The sequence below is a fragment of the Gobio gobio genome, assembly GCF_949357685.1.
Source record: "Gobio gobio genome assembly, chromosome: 6".
NCBI classification, from domain to species: domain Eukaryota; kingdom Metazoa; phylum Chordata; class Actinopteri; order Cypriniformes; family Gobionidae; genus Gobio; species Gobio gobio.
This window is the reverse complement of record NC_137102.1, coordinates 15,485,859-15,492,524: the sequence shown is the minus strand read 5'-3', so window position 1 is coordinate 15,492,524 and position 6,666 is coordinate 15,485,859.

Sequence of the window (6,666 nt, the reverse complement as noted above, 5' to 3'; positions counted from 1 at the left end):
AAACTTGTGAAGTTTCATTACCTCAGTCTAATGTTATTTTTAGGTCAACATGAAACCTCATTCTCAAGCAACCCGTTAAACTTCCATCAGAAATTGATTGGATCATCAAAGATGGTTTCTGTTTAGCAGGTGGCTGAAAAAGAGATATTCAAACTTAAATGAAAGAATATAACAAAAAATATACATTTGGAATTACAGGCACTGATGAATTTTGCACAAAAAGACTAGGGATGTGCATTAAATACAGATTTTGATTTCACATTGATCTTAAGTAGTGGCTGATACTTAACCAACCTACGTTATTGCAAGAAGGGACCAACGGCAGAGTGGGTTTGTCGGTGGGCAGGGTGGGAAGCTCTACTTCTGTCTCCCAGTCTGTCAGGAATACCTCTTCTACTGGAAAATCTCCACTGGTACTGATGTTATGGCCGGCTCAGGCTTCCTCTCCACGACGGCTTTGGCTGCTGTCTCTGGCTCTGGCTCCTTTGTGGGCATATGCTCAGGCTCGATCTCCGTCTGGGAATCTGCTGGGTCTCTCGGTTTGTGGTGGGGCTCAGGATCCTTTAGCGCTGGGTCTGGCTCTGGGATGGTTTGGGCTGAAGTGTGGGGCTGGACACTGGCGACGGAATCCTCTTCCTCGTCACCCATTGTAAAAGAAGATCCGTCCACCCACAAGGCAAAATTGAAGTAATTGGCCAGCATCCAGCAGGGGTTTCCCCAGGGCATCGCCAGCCGGATCTCATCATCCAATCCGCACCAAAATCCCTCCATGAGTGTCAGGTCGCTACAGGTGGCAAGATGGCACAATGACTAAGAACTGAAGGGGAACATAAATAGAGAATAATGATGAACCAAAAGGAGACAGCTGTGCTCATAAATGAATATCCATGGTAACTAACTAGTGGCGGAAAATAGAACAAAAGGAAACAGGTAATTGATGAATACAAACTAAAAGTCCATGAAAACAAAACTAAACACACTGATTATGACAATACCGAAGTACCTGTATTTTTATTTAACACTACAAAGCAGATTTAAATATACAAAGAAATGTGAGTGGGAAAAAATTGTGATGTTAGTGTTTATTGTGTGTATATATATATATATATATATATATATATATATATATATATATATATATATATATATATATATATATATATATATATATATATATATATACACACACATACATACACCATATACATACACCAATCAGGCATAACATTATGACAGGTGACACTGACAGGTGAAGTGAATAACACTGATTAACTCTTCGTCATGGCACCTGTTAGTGGGTGGAATATATTAGGCAGCAAGTGAACATTTTGTCCTCAAAGTTGATGCGTTAGAAGCAGGAAAAATGAGCAAGCGTAAAGATTTATGTGAGTCTGACAAGGGCCAAATTGTGATGGCTAGACGACTGGGTCAGAGCATCTCCAAAACTGCAGCTCTTGTGGGGTGTTCCTGGTCTGCAGTGGTCAGTATCTATCAAAAGTGTCCCAAGGAAGGAACAGTGTTGAACCGACGACAGGGTCATGGGAAGCCACGGCTCATTGATGCACATGAGGAGCAAAGGCTGGCCGTGTGGTCCAATCAAACAGACAAGCTACTCAAATTGCTCAAGAAGTTAATGCTGGTTCTGATAGAACGGTGTCAGAATACACAGTGCATCACAGTTTGTTGTGTATGGTGCTGCATGGCCACAGGCCAGTCAGGCTGCCCATGCTGACCCCTGTCCACCACTGAAAGAGCCAAGAGTGGGTACGTGAGCATCAGAACTGGACCACGGAGCAATGGAAGAAGGTGGCCAGCTCTGATGAATCACGTTTTCTTTGACATCACGTGGGTGGCCGTGTCCGTGTGCGTCGCTTACCTGGGGAACACATGGCACCAGGATGCACTATGGGAAGAAGGCAAGCTGGCGGAGGCAGTTGTGGCAATGTTCTGCTGGGAAACCTTGGGTCCTGCCATCCATGTGGATGTTACTTTGACACGTACCACCTACTGTACCTAAGCATTGTTGCAGACCATGTAGACCCTTTCATGGAAATGGCTGTGGCCTCTTTCAGCAGGATGATGCACCCTGCAACAAAGCAAAAATGGTTCAGGAATGGTTTGAGGAGCACAACAACGTGTTTGAGGTGTTGACTTGGCCTCCAAATTCTTCAGATCTCAAACCAATCGAGCATCTGTGGATGTGATGAACAAAAAAGTCCAATCCATGTAGGCCCCACCTCACAACTTGCTGGACTTAAAGGATCTGCTGCTAACTGGTATCTTGGTATCTTGGTCTGGAATATATGATAAATCAAAGGGAGATCTGTGATTTGAATATCAGTTAAATTGGAAGGCTATTTATAGTTATAATACTATGCAAACTCATTGAAAACTATGGTCTCAATGAAAACAGCGTGCTCAGTCTTTCTCTTTATAAAACATGTGCAGTCAGTTTCCTTTTTGGAAACCTTCCCGTGAAAGCTAAAGCTGCTCCATTAATGTCAGTCTGGTTTGAGAACATGGCTTTATGAGTGAAAAAGACAAAACTCACTCAGTTCCTGACAGAGTTTGACTGTTGGACAAGCTGAAGTGACAGCTCTGATGTGCCATTGACAGTCACTCCACATATATGGCAACTGAAAGACAAGGCACACACATGCCCCTAGTGGTTTAAGTCACCCTTAAGCATTATGAGAATGGCAAAAAACTAATTGGCTGTCCAGCAGGGCTGTGGGGAATCATTCAGACAACTACATATTAACAGCGCCCTGAATGGCGGCCACATCTGCAGAGCTTTGGAGAAGTAGGGCTTGAAACCCCAGAGATCTCCACAGAGGCTTTACTTTGGCCAGGCCCACCGTCTTTCTGGGCGAGCTGATGGTGTAACGTTATACTCCAACGAGTTCATATGTTGTTCACTCACTCTAATGTCAGCCATCGCAGTCATTCATTCATGTTTTAACATTGATGACAAGGTTCCCTACTCTTATTCTTTCGAGTTAGTTAATATTGGTCTGACTTCATTCAGCTGGTTCAGGCATTCTGTTGGATAGCTCAGAATTATTTTACCATAAACCCCAGACACATGACTTACGTCAACCAAAGTCCAAAGTTAGCACTCATCAAGTGCCAAATGAGAGTAAAAATTGGCTTTCTCTAGTAAAGAAAACAGTTACTCGCCAGTTGGCCAGACCTTCACCATTATGTGCTTCACCCTGTTAACTGTCAGTGTCCTGGGAGTGGTGTTTTATTGCCTTTTATTCATATAACATAATTCATTCATTTAAAAATCATTTGAAAACTTAAACAGTAAAAATTCATGAATTCATCCTGTGAAAACAGTTTTGAAATTGGACATTGCGTTACCATCGATATGGTCCTGTCATGATTCCAGCCTGTGTTTCCCTGTCTTGTGAAGACTCTTTTGTTATTTCCTGTTTTGTGCCATGTTTTGTAGTTCTTTGTAGTTTTTCATGTTGATTAGTCTCCCCAGGTGTGACTTGTTAATTTGTTGAGCTTGTTTGCCCCTGTGTATTTAAACCCTTGTGTTTCCTATGTTCTTTGTCAGGTCTTGTCCTACATGGATGAACGTTTGGTGTGACTCATTCTGTTATCTGTTCCTTGGTTCTCTGATCTCTGTGGTTTTGTTATTTTTATTTTGTTATTAAACAAATTTGCATTTGGATTCAGCTCTCCCTTTTGGTTTTGAGTTGACCCTGCGTGACAGAAGACCTGACCAACTATGGATCCAGCAATTAGTTTAATTCGGCTCCGACAAGGCAACCATTCCCTCGAGGACCACACCAAAGACTTTTTGGATTTTGCCTACCTCACAGACTTCCCAGACTTTGCCCTCATTGACTTTTATTGCTACGGACTCAATGACCACTACCAACCCATACTCACCCGTGATGGTCCTTGAGGGTCGCTGGTAGAATTCCTGGACTACGCCCTTCAAATAAGTGGCTCATCTTACACTGTGGGGATAGCAGAGGAGGAATATAATATGGCCGCCAGTCCAGAGTCTCGTCCCATCATGGCCGCCAGTCCAGAGTCTCGTCCCGTCATGGTCCCCAGTCCAGAGATGGCTCCAGTCCTCCTGGACTCCGCTCCAGCACTCCTGGACTCCGCTCCAGCACCCCTGGACTTCCTGGACTCCGCTCCAGCCTTCAACGAGCCCGCTCCAGCCTTCAACGAGCCCACTCCAGCCTTCAACGAGCCCGCTCCAGCCTTCAACGAGCCCGCTCCAGCCTTCAACGAGGCCGCTCCAACCCACGAGACCGCTCCAGCCTTCAACGATGCCATTCCAACCCATGAGACCACCCCATTCCACGAGCCCTCCACTCCATCCCTAAATCCCCCAAAGACATCTTTTTGGGGGGGCCATGTACCTGTGGGTGGGAAACATGTGGGTGGCGCACATGTGGGTGGGGCTCTGGTTCGGCCTAGGTGCCCAAAGACTCCAGGTCCGCCCAAGCTCCACGGTCCAGGTCCGCCCAAGCTCCACGGTCCAGGTCCGCCCAAGCTCCACGGTCCAGGTCTGCCCAAGCTCCTCGGTTCAGGTCCGCCCAAGCTCCACGGTCCAGGTCCTCCCATGCTCAACGGCCCAGGTCCTCCCAAGCTCCGTGGTCCAGGTTCGCCAATGCTAAACGACCCAGGTCCGCCCATGCTCCCAGGCACGTCTCTGCCATGTCTGGGTCCAAGTCCTGTCCCCCTGCACGGGCCTGGCCCACCATCCCTCCCCCTGTTCTGCCTCCATTCCACCACCCTCCTAGACTGTTTCCTGTGGAGCGTCTGAAATCCGCTCCCTAAGTGGGGGGCTCTGTCATGATTCCAGCCTGTGTTTCCCTGTCTTGTGAAGACTCTTTTGTAATTTCCTGTTTTGTAGTTTTTTCATGTTGATTAGTCTCCCCAGGTGTGACTTGTTAATTTGTTGAGCTTGTTTGCCCCTGTGTATTTAAACCCTTGTGTTTCCTATGTTCTTTGTCAGGTCTTGTCCTACATGGATGTACGTTTGGTGTGACTCATTCTGTTATCTGTTCCTTGGTTCTCTGATCTCTGTGGTTTTATTTTATTTTGTTATTAAACAAATTTGCATTTGGATTCAGCTCTCCCTTTTGGTTTTGAGTTGACCCTGTGTGACAGGTCCTTAAAATATTTTTCAAATTATTGTTATTAACTTAATTATTATTAACTAACTTCAAATTTGTATCACAACTAGGTTAGACAAATGGGTTTGATTTTCTCATTTCAAATTATTTTGTAAAATATATATTTTGTTTAAAATAAAAAAATAGTTCCAAAGATTTGCTTTGCAGTAAACTTAAAATTCTATAACTTTTTAAAAAAGTTTTTTACACTTTCAGTGCTTTCAAAATGCGTAATAGTGTCCCCTACCATATGGGGTGAAAACACAGAAAGCCGGTGTCATGACATATCAGGTCTTCCCAAACTAGGGTGATATATTTAATGATTATCCTGCAGTAGAGATGCTCCGATCAGCATTTTTGGGGCCGATCACCGATTACCGATCACCAAGATCATGATCTGCCGATTGCCGATCACTGCCGATCACAGAATGGCAATCTTTTATCTATAATCTTGCAGAGTTTGCACCATTTGTAGAAATGAAACTAACTCTAAATTAACTGAGTCAAGATCTTGAAGAACCACCAAGTGTTTATTTTAGAAAATGAGATAACTTAAGACTATTGTAGGCCATCTTTCCCAAATAAATGTATATAATAAATGTATATAATTCTCACCTAAATATTTGATCATGCAGTGCATTTTTGTTTTTAAAAACAATTTTTCAGGTAGGTCTAACATTAGTATTGAGGTAAGAAATACTAAAGACATTTAATAAGAAATCAAATGTAAATTAATATTGGTCTTCCCTGAATAAATTAAATTAGATTCATCCTTACACTTAAGGTTGCAAAAGTTAGTCATTCAAGAGCAGTGGGTGTCATAAAGGTTCAACACAAGACAAAGAGAAACTCAGAGACAGCAGCAGTTTATTCGACAGCTGTCACTTTAAGAGTGAACACGGTTACGGTTACATGCAGTTGCACAAATGTTCACTCGCGAGTCACGACGGGGTTTACGTGCATACTCGTCAAGACGGTCATTTAGTACATACATATGTGTGTATCTGACCATTTCAGCGCACTTTGTACTCGCAAGCTTTTTGTGAGATGGCCTGTGTGTGTGTGTGTGTGTGTGTGTGTCCAGACCGTGCGCGCGAGTGCGGTTTGAACACTGGCAAGACTTAAAAATAAATGCAAATGATAAACTTTAGTGACAATGCGACACTGCCTCGATTGTGCAAAGTGGCAAATCCTGTGTCAACTGAGCACCTCGATTTTAGTGCAGATGCGATGCGCTGATGTGAAGCCATTTGAGCATTTTGAAAGGGAGAGAGAGCGCGCGCGCACGCTGTGATTCACGCGCGCTGTTTGTGAACTTATGTCCCACAGAACGTTTTCAAATGACTGCGAAAGTTATCTAATATAGAAATATGAATTGTACCTCACCTTCAGCATTATAATTATTTTACCCGCACTGGAAAGAGAATGAGACGGTGTCGCTGCATATTATGCCCTAGCTCTCACAGCAGGCGCGGGGTTTATGTGTCGTCAGCATGCGATCGGTTCATGAGATCGG